Below are 20995 nucleotides of genomic sequence, written 5' to 3' on the forward strand. Positions count from 1 at the left end.
ACATAGTGGGCTGTGGGTGATTGCAGCTCAACTGTTTTTCTGTTTCAGGTTGGCTCATTGATTGAGTCATCTGGGGGGTCGTAGAAAACCTAACCATGTGGTTATGGAGTACTCTAGAAACTATATAATTAGGAGCCTTAGGTGAAGAGTGAAGGGTTACCTCTACAATGTTTTGGGACTTAGAAAAATTGTGACTTCCAGCCACCAGAGGCCTTGTGCCAACCATAGGGCTGATCTGTTAAAGGCACAACTTCGCAGGGCTGAAAAACAGCTTCATCCTGCTTGAAGCTTCTCCACACCTACGAGAATGATCTCAGAGACTGAGGGATACATTTTATAGTTGCAAACCCTTTGATTCAGTAAATATAGGGTTTGTGACAAGAAAAGGTGTTTTCTGAATGTACTATAACCATTTAGTCTTTTAGTAACACATTATTGAATTGCTAAATGGGTTTAGGAAACTGTTGGGAATCACTGTTTGGTGGGGGCATGTTTAGAGCATGCATTCCAAATAGGGGTTCCATATAGTATGTGTCAACGTTTTGCAATCAAAATCAGATTTAAAAGCATTAATAATTTGCAGGCTACTGAACGGCTGTAGTACCAAATTTGCAATTGGAAAGAGGTCTCCATGGGACCCTTCCACTTTGTGAATGTTCCAAAAACATTTGTTTGAGTACATAGTGAGCAATTGAACCTCTGACAAATATAAAACAGTCCTGTTTGCCTTTAAGGAAATGGACTGCATGTAAACATAAAATTATGGCCAGCTGACCCCAGCAGGCCACGATCCCCCTGATGTCAGTGAACATAGTGGGTTCATTAGGTAGGTCCACTTGCGACACACTTAATTCAGTACTTTGTGACCCAATCTATTAGTACAAAGATGTTTCCACAACATGTTATAAGATTTGCAAAACTCTGGAGCACAAATTGTTAACGCTGTTCTTGAATCCTATCTTAGTATATTTAGCCCTATGTCACATGTTAGAAATTTTTACCTGGAGAAGGTGCCAAAAGTATTCAAATGATGCAATGAGGGTCTTGGGTGCAAAATGTGACTTTTCCCACTCTGGACTCTTCCTGCCAAAATGACCAGCTTCAATAGAAGCGCTCTCAAGCCAGATCTAACTTCCCTGAGACCTTTCTGCATACAGCCTAGTGCCTTGCCCTGAATTTAACTTTCCATTTTAGATTGAATCACAAGGTAAATTCCTTGAAAGGACTGTCCATCTTCGTGCATTTGACCTCAGGATTTATAACGGTCAGCCTCAAAACGATCCTAGAGCCCAGTGTCTGGCAAACATACACTATCATTGGTGCATAGCGCTTTTTGGTGCTATTTTAACTTAAACATTTTAAAAATCATATTTCCAGTTGTTATGATAAGAGTTTTGTTATTTTGTTGTCGTTTTGTTTATTAAAAATCACTTCATGTTTCTAGTTTGCTTTGGGATTTTCAGTGTTTGGTATTTTAACTTTATCACTGTTTTCAATATTTTCGTAATGCATACATTCTTTAGAAATCGCCTGCCTGACTTTGCCATAGCTACCAGAGGGTTGATCTTAATGTAATTTAGTGATTTTGGGGATCAGCATAATGGCATAGTGTTATTATTCTTTGAGGTGGACGTCCTTCCACCCCAAATAATAATGTACTTTTTTCCAACTAGCCACTCACATGTGTAGCTTAATGAATGAGTTTTTGTGAATTTCTCTTAAAAATCTTACTAAGTAGGTCCCAATTCGTTATCTTCAGACATAACCTGCTTCAATCTCTGCAGCTGAAATCAATGAATTTCCCTATGTCACCTCTTCAGTGTTCTATATCCTACATTTTGATAATTTCCGTCTTCTTTTGCATTCTCCTTCCCTTTCCTTCGGCTGTGCCAGCTGCCACTAAACCTATCTTAGTTCACTGTTGTTTTTATAATGCACCCCCTTTAATCCTGGCTACACAGGCTTTTAACGCTCTGCCTTCTGAGCCAGTGATGCTATTTTTTCAGTTATTCCCTTAATAATCTATTCTCTCCGACTACTATCTGAGATGCAAACTAGTCCGAGCTTCGTAAAGCCCTTAAACCCTCTCTGCCCCGGTTTTCCTTTGAATTATCACAATTGTGTACTTTAATGCATCATACTGAATGTCTAAGGCTCCCTCATTTTCCCGCGCTGCAGTGGGCCTATCTATGCTCCAGAACTGCCACTACACAATTCTCAAGTAATTTCAGTTGTCTGTTTCTGATTAAAGGGATGGCTGGCGGAGTTCAGATGCAGGAGTGAAGATCTCAGTTGCAAAGTACCGGAAGCTACACAGAATTCCCCTCACTTGCTCTTTGTAATAGATGTTTCCCATTAATATTTACTATGAACTTTGTGTTTTTTATATCGTCAGAGGGCATTTTAGCGTTTTACGAGGTCACCAGGTTACCTCACAAGTACTTTACTTCTCGGGGGCATATTTACACAGAAGTGGCACAGCGTGGCGCTGGGGATGTGCAGTATTTACAGAAATTTGGGACACCCCTAACGCTGCAGCTAAATTTAGCTGTCAGCTTAGGCATCATTCCACTATAGTGCAAGGGCGTCTGTGTTGAAGGGAATGATTGTTTATGTGGAGGAAAGTGTCCCTTTCTGCACAAAAACAATCTACAATGGTGATTTGTTACTTTTATGTGAGCTACCGAATGCAGCACACATAGAAGTAGCAAAGTGTCATTATTCAATATTGTTTATGTGCAGAAAGGAACACCTTCCTGCACATTAGCAATCATTAATGGCATTTTGATCTTTCTATGTGTGCTGCAGAATGCAACACACATAGAAAAAGCTAAAACGATGAGAAATAAAAGTAATTCTCCTCGTTGTGCCATGCTAATGCCACCCCAAAGGTGGCGTTAGTTTTTGGCACTACCACAGATTTATGAATTCTTGGAAATCTGGGACAGCATCAAAAGCAATCGTTGTTGCAGTTGAACGCCCACAGCAGCACCCATTGCACTCCCCTCTGCTGCAGAAAGCTTTGTCGGAGGGGCCCATATTTACAAGGTGGTGTTAAGTCACAAAAAGTGGCTTAGAGCCACCTTGTAAATATGGCGCAGTGCACAGCACCACCTGAGCGTCACAAAAAGTGACACTCCGGTAGCGCTAGGGGCATGGAAATATGCACCTAGGTGATTTGCCCAGTATCACAGGATGTTGCGCTGAGACCTGGATTTAAGCCTAGTTGCTTAGTGCCAAAGTCGGCAGCTCAAACTGCTAGGTCTCAAATCCTCTCTTAAAGTTCAGTATTTCTCTCCTCTAAATGCCCAAACACCACATGATATTATTGTTTATAAAAGGAAGTATTCGTATGGGAAAACAGATTTTATGAGATGAAAGACAAACTGCAGCAAGCAGAAAACCCCACAACTCAGCTCCATTATTCAGACAGAACAGCATCTTAATTAATTTTTCATAAGTAATCTATCAGCAATAGATGTATGCTTCAAATTGTGTCTGTTCTTGAAAGGAGGAAAGCCTTTGCATCTGATGGGAACATCTGTTTCACGGATGAAAAAAGCGTTTTCTCCCCCTGCTCTTTTGGCAAGAGGAAGGATGCTTTTGTTTGCAACATTCCAATTTACCTCATTGACTTTGTTGCTAGACGAAAAGGCGAGAAAACTGGCAATACGAAGCTATCTTCTATGTCTCTCATATTGTGCAGGTGCCAGTTTTCGGGAAAGTAATTTGCATGTTTATATGAAAATGCATATAACCCTTCTCCGGTGCCAGCGACTAACAAACCTTGCATATTACAATATGTGTCAGCATAAATATTTACATCTAGCAGTCAGAAACAAAAACGAACACTTCCCGCAGGTATTCTGTTTCCTTCTAGACAAAGATATTAGAGAAGAAGGTGAGTGCAACCTTTTGTTCTCCAGCTGATAAAATATTATTAAATTAAATGTGCGCATGAATTATGTTAATTCACAAAGCGTCCCAATTCTAGTTCGTGAATGCTGGGGAATGCTTTAGTTGCACCAGCAATAAACAGTTCGCCCGGAGCACCTACAAAAACCTGTAATGCCACATTTTATATATATGGGATAAGGTACCCCCGATGATATTGCAAGTCACGGAGGAGTTCTGTGAACATATATGGGAATGAGGCCAGATGCCGAGTTCCATTATAAGGTCATGGAATTTCGAGGTGGCTTGCAGTATCCTTATAACGTATGGTAGGTTGAATTCCTGTCTTCATAATACATGGTCACACCATCAACCTTCTCACAAACCGTTAAAATCTTTGCCGTCACTCTTCCTTATGAGAGAAATTCAGTATTTTCAGGCATGAAGAATACAAGTCAAATCTGTAGTGTATAAGTAAACACCCTAGAGAGCAGTTAGCTATTTGTTGCTAGAAGGTATTACAATCAGTTCAATGTATGTCAGGTTAAAAAACACTGTACCTTAGAAAGTGTAGATATATGTAGAGAGAATCTGTCTTTGCCAAAATTAAATCATGCAAAAAATAAGCATCTCAAAAATATCTAATTTCTGCTAATCATGTTATATCTAGAATAAACAGTTCAGAAGAAGGAAAGACAGGTTTCAGCTTCATTTTTCAAACCCCAGTTGCAATGATGCTGTTTGAACTACCATTCCTTCAGCTACTGACTCTGGCAAGAGGCATTATGAGTCACAGCTCAGACATAATATCTTATTAAAGTTGAACAGCTATGCTATTTGTTTATTACAGGCAATGTCGCAATTAACCTGTAATAAACAAATTAGAGACGTTTTTAAAAAAAGGATTAAAGGAGCGCATGCACTAGAATGTCAGGAATAAAACTGGGCAGATTTCTTTCAGACGGTTCAATCAAACAGTATAATTTCACTTTTATTGCATGAACGTTTGTCAATATTAACCTCCATAAGCGGAAACTATAGACCTGGTTTAGAGTTTGACGGATTGGTGACTCCATCACAAGACTGATGTCCCATTCACTATATTACAAATATATTATACCCTATGCCACTAATAATGGGGGATATCTGTCCCGCTATGTGAGTAACCCAACCACCAAGCACTAAATTAGCCACTATGGGCCTCATTACGGTGCCCAGCAGCCTTGCAATGGTGGTCCTACTGCCGCAGCTGTGGCTGTTTGACTGCCACATTGCAAGTTTATCAGTTGGACCCCATCAGACCGCTGTCCCTGCCAGGATCCTAGATCCCCATTGGGTAACGGTGGTCTTGGTTGCAAACAGCCAATGCGGTGCTGAACTCAGTGCTGCCCTGCTGATTACAACTTTGTTCTCCACCACAATTTTCATGGCTGTTTCACCACCATGAAAAGGCTGGTGGAAAACAAGTGCAGGAGGCCACAGGAGGGCCCCTGCACTGCTCATGCTCTTGGCATGGGCAGTGCATGGCCCCCCTTGCCCAGCACCGTTGGAATGCGCACACTCTGCTTAGCATTCTGAGGGTGCTGATTGGCTCCCTGTGAGATAGCATTGAACTCGGCTCCATATGGACAGACAGGTGTGTAAAGCATTTAAATACACCAGTACAGTAAATAAATAAGACACAACACACAGAAAAAAGCCCAAAACTATTTATAAAGATATTAAATATTTCTATATTTAAAATGATACCAAAACAACAAAAATCCAATATAGGGAACCAGACATATGATTTTTTAAAGATTAAATACAATAATGTGCTTCCTAGTGCTTAGAGATCATATGTGCCAACCTGGGACATCTGGTCACACTTGACTGGGACAAAGTCAAAGTTCAAGGCCAACCACATTGGAGCCCTGCTCGGATACATTGAGCGGGAGGCCTCGGTCCAAATTTTACTTTCTCACATAGAAACTTTACTGGAGGTTTTCTCTCTACGTCGTGCGGTCCTCTTCAGCAAGTCAATTTCAATGCAACTTCATCTGAATGCTTTTCTGCGAGGGCCCCAGTCAAATCCTGGAAGTCTGGAGCTCCAGAGCTTTCAGCGGGGCAAACCTGAAATCCTGGCCAGGTCATGGTTGAAGGTAATCGGCTTGAGTCAGGACGTCGGGTCGGTACACTTAGGGAGCTTTTTCCCAAAGTTGCTCCAAACTTCTGTAACTTCTTCCTGAAGTTCCTCTTGAGGATTTACAGTGTCCAAAACACAAATCTAAGGTTCTAGAAGCTCTGAGATGGTTCTTGGGGGTTTCGGACTACAGTTTCCACAATTCACCTGGCCACATTTTTACAAGTTCACTGTAAGCACTCCAGGCTGGGGACAGTTGTGATAGTTGGTGCAGGAAAGTTCTGTTAACCTTTTGCTTTCAGAAAGTCCAGACTTGAATCCTTTTGAAAGCAAAGGAAAGACCTTTTTGGCTGTTTTTGCAGTGTGCAACAGGTGCTGTCTTTCAGAGTACCGTCCTTTGGGTTGCAGACCAAGGATCCAACAAGGCAGTCCTTCTTCGTCTTGTGGTTGCAGGCAGCAGATATGAGTTGCAATATAGCTCAGCCACATTCATTCAATCATCTAGGAGGACAAGTAGGGGGGGCCCTGTCCAAAGAGCTGCCACATGCCACCTAAAAGCATGACAGATTCATGCAAAGTGTGATATTTTCTTGTCCCATAAAGCACTACACTTTAAAATCCAAGATGGATGCTTTTCCTCAAGAGGAGTAGGACCTGGTTAAACCAACCAACTGGTGAGGCTCATTTCCATTAACACCCTCTTCTCCAGATATCTGCAAATTCCTTTCCTTTCCTTTCCTTTCCTGGGCCTGCTCTCTATCTGTGGGGTACAATGTGAGAGGGCGTGCCTGATTGGCATTCCTTTCTGTCCTTCTTCCTTTGAAGCCCGGTTTGATTCACCCTGTCCTCTTCCTGGCCTGGCCTCTGCAGCTGAAGGCCTTTCCCCATCAGATAACCTCTGCTCAGTGCAGGCAACTTGTAATCTCATCAAAGCAGAGGGGCTAATCCTGTCAAGGTTGACCATTCAGGAGAGGCCACTAGCAGGCTGGATTTTAGCTTACTGAAAACAAAGTCCTATGACTTCCTTTCTATATTAGTCATGATCAATTCAACAGTGTTAAATTGTTGGATTTATCGTTACCAATCTTTTAAGTCCTTTCACAACACATTTAGGGGGTCATTCTGACCCTGGCGGTCGTTGACAGGCTGGCGGTGCTCCCAAGGGCATTCTGACCGCGGCGGTTCAGCCGCGGCCAGAAAGGGAAAACCGGCGGTCTCCCGCCGGTTTTCCGCTGCCCTACAGAATCCTCCATGGCGGCGGAGCGTGGGATTCTGACACCCCCTACCGCAGATGGCGTACAAAGCAGACACTGAAATACGCGACGGGTGCAACTGCACCCGTCGCACCTTCCCACTACGCCGGCTAAATTCTGAGCCGGCGTCCTCGTGGGAAGGTTGATTTGCCCTGGGCTGGCAGGCGGCCTTTTGGCGGCCGCCCGCCAGCCCAGGGCAAATCCCAAAATACCCTCAGCGGTCTTGCGACCGCGGAGCGGTATTTTGTTGGGGGAAGTCTGGCGGGCGGCCTCCGCCGCCCGCCAGACTCGGAATCACCCCCTTAGTTCCTTCCTAGCAACCCTTTTGTGAAATATTCCTATGTTATCCAATGGAACTAAGTATCTCCAAGGAGGAAAAATGAAAGGGGTAGTTTTTCCCTCACCAGGCCATATAAAACATCCTTTATAATGTCCCTGCTTATAGTTACATGGCACCCCACCCCTGGGGCACCAAACGGAGACCTTAGGTGTGACTTATATGTAAATATAAGGTAGATTATCACTTTGGAAGTACCTTTATTTCCAAAGTCGAATTTGCACACATTTTACTTTTTAAAGACAGTCTGCAAGACAGGACTGCCTTTACAAATGACAGCAGGCAATACAGCAGCACACACTCCAGTGCAGGAATTCTACTGGGCCTAATAGTTTCTCTGCCCTATTATATACTAGGGAGTTACAGGTAGTTTGAATCCCCCATGCCCTATTATCTACTAGGGACTTACAGTAGTCTAGCATTACCAATTGGAAGTGTAACACTTTACCACATACCTTTTGTTCAGAGCACTGGCCATGGGCGTGATTAGCAGAGACCAGGGCACAGTCAGGGACAGTTACCATCAGTATCAGTCAGAAAACATGGGGTGAACATGCAAAAAAATGACTTTCTCACACATAGAAACTGTTACATTGAGCGATTTCAGCTATGGAAAGCTATTCAGCTGATCTTATAGTGGGTACATAGATTCTGACCCTGATCCTTTAAGAGAAGTTGGTTAATTGTGATAATATCAGCAGGTCAAACCTGCCATTATTCTTCAGGAGAAAAATGGTCTATTTTTACTGGAAAAGGTCGTTTTTCTGTTGCAGTAAGCACCAAAATTGGCATATTATTCCTCAAAACTTGTAATTGAGTGGTATTTATTGCACCAAATAAATTCTAAATCAGCCATGTTGAATTTTATCAGGTGCGATAAATATCACACCAATTACCGGGACACTCATAATGAGAGCCACTAGGTGAATATTAATCTTTTCTTTTTAACTGTATTGTTAACAGTAGCAAAATATGTGTAACCAATGCTTCATAAGACTAGTGGCACAGCATTTTTACTAGTAGGGTGCCACCCACCCCCACTGTTCCAAAAGGACATTAATTAAATATTGATATATATTTGTGCTGTGCCAGTGAAGCAGGGTTATTTGGGCTTAGCCTCACCAAAAATTTGAGGAATTATGGTGTCAAAACATTCAACATATTTTTCAGAAATGTTTTTAACAAAGTATATGTATTAGAGGAATTTAAAAACAGTTTTAACTGGGCCTAGCACTTATGAAAATGTATATATGATTGTACTTCATTTTTCTACTTGTAAGGGGCTGAGAGAAAAATCAAACGTTAAAGATATTGCACATTCTCCTGATGAAGAAAACAGCGCTAGTCAAATAATACTGGTGCATAATGGAATGCTACTGCTTCATTACATAGGTCCCTATTCAGCAACATGTTTTCAGTCATAAATATACCTCCTAAGCCAAAAAAAACCACATGTGTACTAGCCAGTGATTCAACAAAGGATTCCTGGGAGGGCGGATGGATTTACTACTGTGGATTGCTCTCCCATGAGTGCAGAGAAATCCAGTCATTAATCCCATTCAAGAGATGGGAAGAGGGCATTCCAAGACTTGAAGCCTGATTTAGAACTCAGCAAATGGGTTACTCTGTCACAACGGTGATGGATATCCAGTTCACTGAAATCTAAATCCCATTCTATTCTACTGGATTTAAATGTCAGCGGATAGAATATTTGTTGCCATTGTGATGGTGTAATCCATCCACCAAGTTCTAAATCAGGCCCTTGGTTTGCCCTGGGAGTTTGGGAACACTCATAGGCATTTAGGTGAGTGGCGCCTCTAAGCATGTAGGTTAGCAGGCAGTCTCAAACTCTGACCTGAGCTTTTCCCCTCATGGAAGAGGTCATAATGTTACTCCTGCCAAAGGCTGTAGAAACTGTAGCAACTGAAATTTCAGGTTCCGATGGGGAAGAGCTCACATCCATATTTGAAGGGGTAATAGGGAAAGAACTTCTTCCAGTGAGGAAACATGCTTTCAAAGGGTGTTCTGGTGCTTAATTTCAGCTAGTGGCTGAAGGTTGTTTTTAGAGACTTTGGCCCTCATTACAACCCCGGCGGACGGTGGTAAAATGGAGAAAAGTACTGCCAACAGGCTGGCAGTACTTTTCCCCATAATATGACATTGGCGGTTTGGCTCAAGCCAAACTGTCAATGTACCACCCCGTCCGCAATGGCGGTAACAGCCCCTGGGCTGGAGACTTCAGTCTCCAGCCAGGCGGCCGTCACTAGCCTGCCAGAGGGATTATTACCCCGCCTACCGCCATGGTTTTTGTACCCTCCTTACTGCCACAAAAACCATGGCAATAGGCACTATCAGTGACAGGGAATTCCTTCCATGTCACTCATAGGGGCATTACCCGCCCCCTCACCCTCCCCTCCCCAAGTTTCCCCCCACCCCTGCCGTCCCACTCCAGACCCACCCCCGTCATACATGCACCTTCATGGACCATCGTATAACACTCATATACACACTCATAGCCACATTCACCCACGCATTCGTACATCGATTCACACACACACCCACAACACTGACATACATACAAGCACACGCGCCTTCACACAACACAACATACACGCACTCACACATCCATACATGCACAAACATACAACACGCAACACACACCCACATTCACGCACACACAAACATTCACACACACCCCCAAACCAACACACAACACCCCCCTCCACCCTCCCTTGTCGGATCACCCGACATACCTGGGGTTCTCCGGCAGGAGACGGGAGGGGGCAGCAGCGTCCGCCAGCAGAACACCACCAGGCGGTATCATGTGTCATGATACGGTCTGTGGCGGTCTACTGCCGTGGCATTGCTGCTGGCAGCAGCACTACCTTACCGCCATCCACCACCATGGCCGCAGCAGGAATTCTGCCATCCTTCTGTCGAAATTCCAGTTATGGTCATAATCTGGTGGATGGCTGGTAGTCGCGGCGACGGTCTTTTGGTGGCCATCGCTGTGGCAGTAGGCAGTTTTTACCACCATTGTTATAATGAGGGCCTATGTCTGAAAATGTTTGTGAACAGAAATATATTTAAAAGTATGCTCAGGTTGAGATAACAATTTCTACCATTTCTGTTAGGTGTTTTTTAATGAATAAGGATCATTTATCTTACATGATCAAAGAGTAGACAGGTTACACCAATCTTACATACTGGCCAGATGCCGCAGGAGTGATGACTTAGACTGAGGCTTCAGCATATAAATGATAAAATGCCTTCGCACAAGCAATGAAACAACAGCCACAACAGTAAGTAGTACAAAGCAAACAAAATCAGAAAAAGCTTGAAAAACCTCATCTTCATAATTCATCAAATATCAGCTTTGAATATATTTTTGAAATTTGATTCTGAAATGATAGTCATTTTGACTGAAATTTCAGCTTTCCAGTTGCTGAAAATGCATCTATTTCATTGTGAAATACAAAAGTTGCTATTAGAAATGGGGTTTCTGGTTGGCTAGGGTATGTAACTAAGTCAGGCAGAACCCACCCACTCTAATCAGGGCGGGGGAGTCACACACCCAAGATAACCCCTGCTCACCCCATTGGTGCCTTGGCACAAGCACTCAGGTCTATCCCAGAGGCAATGTGTAAAGCGATTGCACTACACACACAACACACGTGACACAATAAATACACCACAAAGGAAACACAACACCGAGTTACATAAAAATAAACTGTATTGCATAAAACATCATTAGACCAAACACATGTCAATATTACCTTGCTACACAAGCAGTTGTCAGTACATCACACAGTTACTAGTACTCTGCAAAAGCCAGCAGTAGTGACATAAAACACTTAGGTTTCTTGGTATTCTGCAATGTAAGCAGTAGTCAGGTTGTCAACATTATCTCAGGTTGTAAACCCCAGCCCCATAGATTAAATGCTGGAGCTCATGTGTTACTATTACGTGCATCCACCACGTGGGGCACAGGGACTCCTGTGCCTTGATGACTGCAATTCCGACAGAGGATGGCCCATCAGGAAGGGGTCCTCCACAGAGTATGCGCACCCTGTCCTACTGGCTGGACGTAGTAGGCCCACCACACAGAGGCAGGGCTCAAAGGAGTACGGGGGCACACACACCCCTCTCAGGTGGTGGGAAGATCTCTCCTGAACTCCCCACGGGGAACAATGTACACACCAGGTCACATGGACCTCCCATCCTGGGAAAGCATACAGAGCTCTCCAGGGCTCCTAGACCACTCTTTGGAGGCTTCTGAAGCTGTTGCCTTCCCCGCAGCAAAGCAGCAGTTCCTCCTCATGTCAGTTCATTGATCCAGCGGACAGGGCTGCAGCAGTGATTTTGGGGTCCCTACGCTACTGCTTCCCACAGCACTGCATCCTTCGAGCTCTTCAGCCACACAGCAGCCCCTCCAGGCCCAAACAGGTCACAGCGGTGCATTCTCCAACAAGCATCTCCTGCTTGCGCCCCGGGAGAGCCCCTAGAAGCACTCCTGTGTCTAGGGGGCACTCCTCAAAATGCTCCAGTGACCCAGCGGCACCTTCCTGAGTGCGTCTCGGCTGCACTCTTCTTGACTTCTCCTGCGCCGGTGGGGGGGAGGTGCACATCAACACCCAACAGGTGCTTTGGAAAGACAATCTTGCAGCACTCTCCAAGCACTAGTTACAGGGTAAAAGCAGTGTTCTTCCTGCACTTACATCAAAACGTAGAACTGCAGGGGACAGAGGGCACACCACCCAGCCCCTGGAGACAGCAAAAAAGAGGTACAGGGCCCAAACAAACAGGCCAGCACAAAGGGTTGCAGGCAGTGACAGTTCTTCCTAGTGACCCAGCAGATCACAGGTCAACACAACAGCAGCAGTCCAAAGGCGAATCCTAATGAGTTTCTCCAGCAGCATCCTGTGTCCTGTTCAGTAGTTCATTATTGTCTCTTACATGGGGAAAACCCCCTGTACTTATAGTCAGTTTTGCACAACTTTTACACAAGAGGGAGAAGAGGTTCCAACCAGTCCTAACTGGTCTCCCCTCTCTCCTCCAGCACATGCTCCAGACAATCGGGGGGGTAAACAAGACCTTTGTTTGAGGCCAGGGCACAGCCTTAACAAATGAAGGTGTGCCAGCCTCTCCTTCTTCCAGCCCTGGAAGACCAAGTAATATGCAGATGCACCTCTGTGACACCTCCACCCTCTCTGTGTACAGGCTGTCTGAAAATTATGCACAAATCCTGGCTGTCACTCTCCCCCAAATGTGGATTGGAGTCAAGCTGCAAAACACCAGAGTCATAAGCACAGAGAAATGCCTACTTTCTAAAGTGACATTTCTATAATGGTAATAAAGAATCAATCTACACTAGTAAGCAACATTTCTCACTACCATTAAAATCGTACCAAGTATATCTACCCTACGCCTCATTGATCAGACAATACTACCTAGACAGAAGGTAGGGCATTTCCAATGCGATCCTATGAGCAAGGTAGCACTCACAGTAGTGAGAAACAAAATAGGCTGTTTGTCAATACCAGGGCAGGCCACACAACCAGGTACACGTCCTGCCTTTTACATACATAGCACCCTGCCCATGGGGCTATGTAAGGCCTACCTTAGGGGTGACTTACGTGTAGTAAAAGGGGAGTTCCAGGCCTGTCAAGTAAATTTAGATGCCAGGTCCCTGTGGCAGTAAACTGCATGCAGGCCCTACACTAGCAGGCCTGAGACAGAGTCCTAGAACAAAAAGAGGTCAGAAAAAATAGGAGGAGGAAGACAAAAAGTTTGGGGATGTCCAACAGTTGCAATAAAAAAAGTCAACCTCCTGCCCTGCACAAAAAAATATCTTTGTTCTAAATTGTCACCATATGTGGTAATTCCTGTGCGGTATCCAAGCAACTGGTTTATATTTTCATCAGCTAACAATGTACAACTGTCACACAGGGAAAGGTTCTTCCTTTACCACTCACTATTATTAAACACTATGCTCGTCCGTGTAATGGCAGGGATATTTAACACGATTGCACCAGGGTTAGCCAGGACTGTGTCCAGAATGGACACAATAAGTTGAGTGTTTGCACTATTATGAGAGTGCAACTGTCATGTAACGGATAACTGCAATTTTGTCAAGGGATTGATGTAAAGCATGGACCGCTATGTTACCAATGAAATTGACGTTGTTACCAAACATGTACACTATATCAAGGATGGGCTATAATCAGGCTAGAGATAGCAAGAATGGTGCTAAATATTGCTGCTACTTCAAGGATGGACTGTAAACCATACAAATGTAAAGGAGGGGGCCCCCTGAGCTAAGTAGCCTGGCTTTGAGAGCTCCATGTCGTGGGAGAAGTAGGTCTAATGTTATGCCACTGTCTTTTCCCTGCCTCTGGCATAATAGAAATCTTGAAACAGAGCAAGGGACCTGCAGAGTAAATTATGACCTGTTAATGCTGACATTTCACTAATAAACATTCATGTATTCTGAATGTTAAAATGAATAGAAAATGAGTTAACATAGAAATATGATACACAAGTTGAAAATGTGCCTACTTGAGTGACGACCAGTAATCACAAAGTGTACTTATTAACTGCTTATTAATATAAAATGTTGAGATCATGTTTGAATTAATGTAGTCGTATGTCATATTAATGGTTATGCACTATGTATTTGTTTTATTAATAATAGGCCTTAATTTAGTCGGGTCTTGGGCCTAGTTGCACGGCCTCATGTCAACTTGCATGGCTTAGACGAATCATAAAGTGGCTTAGAGAATTAAATTGTAATTTTCCATTGCATTGATCAAATGTTAGTAGCTAGGATCCTTTCCCATGAGAACTGCTTGCTAGACTATGTTGTACTAGCTACTTTGTATAACTTAATGTGTGTAAAGGCAATGTTTCCAGGAGCGGACAATAGATGCACTGACTGGCGTATAAGCTGATACAAAATTGTTACCTGACGAGTCCAACAACGGGAATGGGAGAAGAGGAGCCAATCATCGACATGTGAATGAAGGTCTAGTAAATTCTTAGATTTGTGGTTTTACTTTCATTGGACTAAACATAAATGTACAATTCTTTGACCAATAGCAATGTGAGAAGTATTTTTAGGGAATCTAACTTAGACAGACTGCACTGAGAGGAGAATGGCCAGACGCTATATTCCTCTTAACCATTCTGAGAGAACAGCCATTATTCTTTCGGAACTGCATGAACAGACTTTGCTTTCTTAAACTATTCTGCTGCTTTTCTGATCGAACAGATGTCCAATTGACGAAGACAGTCACAGCTTGCTGAACCATACCGATGCAAGGAATAAGACGATGTTACTGATTGCTATGTCTATATGCTGAATTCTAAATGGATACCATTTCTATTGCGCAGTTATTTTTGCTATTGATTTGTACTGTAACTATAGAATCTGTTGTGGTGCAAGCTTTTATAAAATTGAGATTCTTTAGAAGATTCGGTCAACCAGTATTGTTTCTGTATGCTTACCATTTGATTTTTAAACTAAGGCCCTCATTATGCCTTTTTCCAAGATCGCTGATGCCACGAGCACCAACATACCGCCAGTGCTGGCGGTATGTTTGGCACCACATTATGACATTTCCGCTGGGCAAGCGGACATATCACCACAACATTAAAGCTGGCTCGTAATGGAGCCGGCAGCAATGTTGAGGTGCGTTGGGTGCAGCAGCACCCGTCGCGCATTCCACTGCCCGTAATTCGGGGAGTGGAATGTGCATAGGGGCTGTGCATAGGGGCCCCTGCAGTGCCCATGCCAAGTGCATAGGCACTGCTGGGGCCGCTAGGGGCTCCCCTAGTCTCCCATACCGCCAGTCTTTCCATGGCGGTGTTTACCAACATGGAAAGGCTGGCGGATTGGGACTCGTAATCCCCAGGGCAGCGCTGCCCTGGCAGATTACAACCGCTGGGACTGCGAGGCTGCAGGCTGGTGGCAGCCGGGCGATATCAGCAGTATTACCGTCGCATCTCAGCCATGGTCACAATGTGACGGTAAGTACCGCCAGCCTGTTGGCGGTACTACCGCCACATTATCGCTTCCCACCGGGGTCGTAATGACCCCCTAAGTTACATAATATTAGCATTCTTAATATAGGAAAGTAAACATTCAAACTTTTACATATAGGTGTGGTTATCCAACTTCACATGTGTGTGGCACTTTGTGCAAAAAAATTGTCCACATGGTTGTTGGTATACGGTCCCTGCGAGGTTCAAGTCTCCGGAGTATATTGAAAAGTGTATGAGACACTTGGTTTCTGTTGCAATTTGTGTAATGTAATAGGTCGATCAAGGGTTGTTAACAAGTCAGCGTGTGAGTCAAAGTGAATGAAATAATTTTCGACTGAGATCTGGCGAGTCCTATGTTCAACAGACCCACTGATCAGTTGAGAGTAAAATGTGTGGATCGAATTTTGCTTGCGAATCAGGGAAACTGAGAAAGAAGGAGTAGCTGCTAGAGTGAAACGCCGTCAGTGAAAAATCCATAAGGTTTCTGAAGCAATTGTGTTACCCTACCTGTAGTAAACAAACAAATTGGGTTTTGATTTTGTTCAGTGCTTGCAATAATTTTGCATTAGTCTAGTGTAAATCTGAGTTTAGGAGGACAAGTCGCAAGACTTTGTCAGTTGCAATACGTGTGAGTGTGACGTCATTAGAGCTGCACTGGGATAGGTTGGTTAAGGGGAAGGGTCTTGCATGGATTGGCAGACAATCGTGAGGCGCAATTGGTTGGGAAGGTCGGTGAAAAGGATTCTGGGATTATAAGTCACTTCCTGATTTGATTTAGAACAACATAAAGGTTGCAAAAATGCCATTTTTCAAAGCTTTAAAGAGTGCCTTAAGGGGAGATACGTATATTACAACGAGTATAGGTGATATTGCACTGCAAGAAGATACACCAGTTTACATTGTAATTGAAGAAAAGGGTGCTGCACCATGATTTTGGTAGAAGCAATGGTGCAAAGTGACAGAGAAAGATGGGAGTTTAGCATTTCCTGCCCAAAGAACATTTAATTTGAGGACCTTAGAGAATCTGAGGAGGTTGCTATATGATTTGAAACTCACTCCGAGACCAGCCAGAGTCAACTCCACTCTTACTGGAGTCACAAGCAATGCCAAAGTACACTCCTTTAACAGGGACACGTACTGATGAGTCAGCATTCAGGAATTATGCACCCACAAAAACCCGAATGCTAGACCAAGTCCAGATGCTGTGTATGTACCGTCATCATAGGCCCAGTCATACCATTGTTTGCCCAGGGGAAATAACAGTACAAATGGACAGGGAGTCCTGAGTCAGATTTCAATGAGGGAAGGACTCAATGAGAGTGCCAGAATAGTCTCTCCTGTGGGACAGCCATTTGATGGAACCAGATCATTGTTAGACCTTAGTCCATTCGGAGTTCCTACGGATACTGGAACAGGGTCAAACATCAGTCTGAGTCTGAAGTTACTGACACCACAGTCTCCAAGACTATCTGCACAACCAATGCCAAATACCCGGCTCAACAACATTTCACTGCAAAGTTTGACTGCCCAACAATTGACTGAAAGGTAAGATAAGCTGAATCCCCCACAGAGTACTCCTATGGGAGAGGAGTACTTGAACTATACAAAACTAGGGATGGAACGGGTGAACTTATTCAATGAACTAAGGGTGTGAACAGACTCAAACCCTACACTGAAACAGAACTAAGATACCTGTGCTTGAAAACTGCAAGGGAAGCGAGCAATGTACATCAAAAGCTAGCAGACTTGACAGAGAAATACGGCATAGAAATAGATAAAACAAAACATTTAAAGAGGAGTTACAGGTTAGATTTTGAATCAAATAATTTCGAACACATGAGATCTGCAGGAATGAAGGCACACCTTAGGGAGTTACTCCAAAGCATCCAGACGTGAGGAGCATTAGACAAGTGGGAAGGCAGATGGGTGAAGAAAAGAGACAAGAAGAAAAGGGATTCTGCAAATCTTACTGCAAATGGTCAGCAGGTTGAGGACCTGGTAAAAATTCTACCAATGAGAGTGATTCCAGGAGGGAATTTTGTCCATATCCCTTGGAGCAGAAGTGAAGTTCTGTCCTTCACAAACGATTATCCCAGATTGAGAGAGAAACCAGTAGAATGGTACCAGCAGACAGACAGGTTAGTGAAACTTGCAAAATACCTGTGGGAGGATTTGAACACTCTATCAGAGATAATAAGTCCAGCAAACGTATGGAATGAGTGCCAGAGGAGCATAGATTAGCCAACAAAAGAACAAGAGAGAGACACGATCACAGGTGCACCATCTCCCGAGGTGATGAAATACTACTATAAAGTGACCGATTTTTTTTTAAATGAGAATTTCGCCCAAAAACATTGACTGGCAGAGAATAGACAGGACAGCCCAGGAAGTGAAAGAGTCAACACATGCATATTATGAGAGATTATTGCAAGTGTTACAGTGGTACAGAAACAATCAAGCCGAAAGACATGATTCTTTTTGTGTTCAGATTTGTGGAAGGATTGAGACCTGAAATCTGCTGGATGATTAAGAGTCATTTGATTTGCTGGCAAGTGAAGCCGATTGATGAGGCATTGCAGTATTCAAAGTACTGCAGTGACAATATTGATTTGAAGCAGAGAAGTTGAAAGAAATGACGATGGCAATGCAGATTGGAGTGGCACAAACAGGAATGCAGGCAGTGCTTAATTTGTGCTTGTTGTTTCCGGTGCTGAGCACCGGCACTTATTTTTGAGGGCCGGCGCTTATTCTTCTGCCTTAAGCATGTGATGTGAGCAAAAGAAACATTTTCAAAAGACAGAGGAAGAGAAAAACAAAAAAGCTTCACAATGGTAGAAAGCAGCAAGCTGCAAGAGTGAGCTGAAGGGGCAGGGAGTGGCTTTCAATGTATTAATGAGGCCCGAGATGGCTTCAGGATATGACTGTCTTAGTACTCCATGCTTGCACATTTAATTGCAACAGCTGCACGTTTCAGAGGAGAGCTCTGAGAACCTGTGTTGGAAAATGAGTTATTGGTAAGGGCAGATAGGTACCTACACTTAGCAACAGGCCACTAACCTCCACTTAGGTCCAGTTAGGTCTCAGTAAATTAAACACAGCTCAAACCTTGGTAGCTTGGCAACGAGCAACAAGGCTTAACTTAGGAGACAGAGGGGGTCATTCCTACCCTGGCGGTCATAGACCGCCAGGGTAGGTGACGGAGGAAACACCGCCAACAGGCTGGCGGTGCTTCTGGGGGCATTCTGACCGCGGCGGAAAAGCCGCAGTCAGAAAAGGGAAGCCGGCGGTTTCCCGCCGGCTTCCCGCTGCCCCAGGGAATCCTCCACGGCGGCGCTGCAAGCAGCGCCGCCATGGGGATTCCGACCCCCTTCCCGCCAGCCTGGTTCTGGCGGTTTTCACCGCCAGAACCTGGCTGGCGGGAACGGGTGTCGTGGGGCCCCTGGGGGCCCCTGCAGTGCCCATGACACTGGCATGGGCACTGCAGGGGCCCCCTAACAGGGCCCCACATTGATTTTCAGTGTCTGCGTGGCAGACACTGAAAATCGCGACGGGTGCAACTGCACCCGTCGCACACCAGCAACTCCCCCGGCTCCATTCGGAGCCGGCTTTCTCGTTGCTGGTGCTTTCCCGCTGGGCGGGCGGCCTTTTGGCGGTCGCCCACCCACCCAGCAGGAAAGTCAGAATCACTGTGGCGGTCATTTGACCGCGCAGCGGTGTTCTGGCGGGGGAACTTTGGCGGGCGGCCTCCGCCGCCCGCCGAAGTTAGAATGACCCCCAGAGTGTAAAGCATTAAAATATCACAAAACAGTAATTAAATAAAACACAGGAAACAGTTTAAAAATCCCAAAAACAATTTATAAAAATAGATTATATTGTTATCTTTAAAATGACACAAAAACGAATAAAATCGGAAAAGGGGAACCGGAGATATGAATTTTTAAAGAATTATTGTTTTCTAACACCTAGAAACAAAAAGCGCCAATCTGGTCATCTGGTCGCACCTCGACAGGGGCAAAGTTTAAGGCCGACTGCGATGGAGCCCGGATAGGCTACAGCCCGCGGGAGGCCTCGGTCAAAAGTTTACCTTCGCACATAGACGTTTTTCTGAAGATTTTCTTCAGCGGGAAGAACCTGCGAGTCCAATTCAATCTCCTGGAACTCTTCTCCAGATATGCGTCGCGGTAGCCTTCGGTGGAGATTTTTACCTTCGGACTTAGTCGTTTTTTGGAGGTGAAAATCCTTCGACCAGGACAAACCTGGATCTTGATCCGACGTCCTTTGAGCCCTCCTCGGGCTGGCTGGGAGGTCCCGGTCAACTTTCTACATTCAGACTTAGGTGGTCATTACAACCATGGCGAACGGTGTTAAAGCGGCGGTAAGACCTCCAACAGGCCGGCGGTAAAAAAATTGCAATTACGACCGTGGCGGAAATCGCCAACAAAGACAGCCACTTTAACACTCAGACCGCCATGGCGGTACAAACAAACAGCGCGACAAACAGACAGGCGGAGGACAAAGTACCGCCCACACTATTATGACAGGCTAATCCGCCACCTTTTCCGGGGCGGATTCACCATGATAAAACAGGAATTTCAAAGGGAAAACGCTCACCTCATTAGGAACGAGGACACCATGGAACCGGAACTCCAAATTCTACCTGCAATAGTCTTCCTGCTCCTCTACCAGGAGCACGAACGCCAGCGGCGAAGACCACGGTGAGTACTGCACCTACGACACAGGGGAGGGGGGAGGCAAAATACAGGGACACACACACGCAACACGCCCACCCCCACCCTCACCCACTACAACACACACACTAATACATGTTGATACATTACAGTTACACCCCCCAAACCCCCTAGAAGAATGCAAAGACAAAAGTAAATGATTGTAAAGATTGTAATCTATTAAAATCCAGTACTCCAAAATATATATACACTATAAACAAATATATACACCAATAATGCAAGTCCAGGTATTGCACAATTTATAGTCCGTGGACCACTGGGCCCAAAATGCATGGGCGAGGCCCACACTCGATAACCGATCAAAACAGAGAGAACACTGCAGGGGCATCAGATAGAAATACAACAGGCACCTCAGGGGGAAGGGAGGGGGGGCACCTCAGCCGGATGAGTGCACGATGCCAGATCCATGAGGGGGCTCAATGCCGACTGTTCAATCCTAGGGAGCGCAAAGCCACAGTCTCTCAAGTCTCTACAGTGGGTGGTTTGCCCACTGCTATATCCTGGGGAGTGAAAAGCCACAGTCTCTCAAGTCTCTACAGTGGGTGGGTTGCCCACTGCTATATCTTGGGGAGTGCAAAGCCACAGACTCTCAAGTCTC

This window comes from Pleurodeles waltl, chromosome 9, assembly GCF_031143425.1.
Source record: "Pleurodeles waltl isolate 20211129_DDA chromosome 9, aPleWal1.hap1.20221129, whole genome shotgun sequence".
Lineage (NCBI taxonomy): Eukaryota > Metazoa > Chordata > Amphibia > Caudata > Salamandridae > Pleurodeles > Pleurodeles waltl.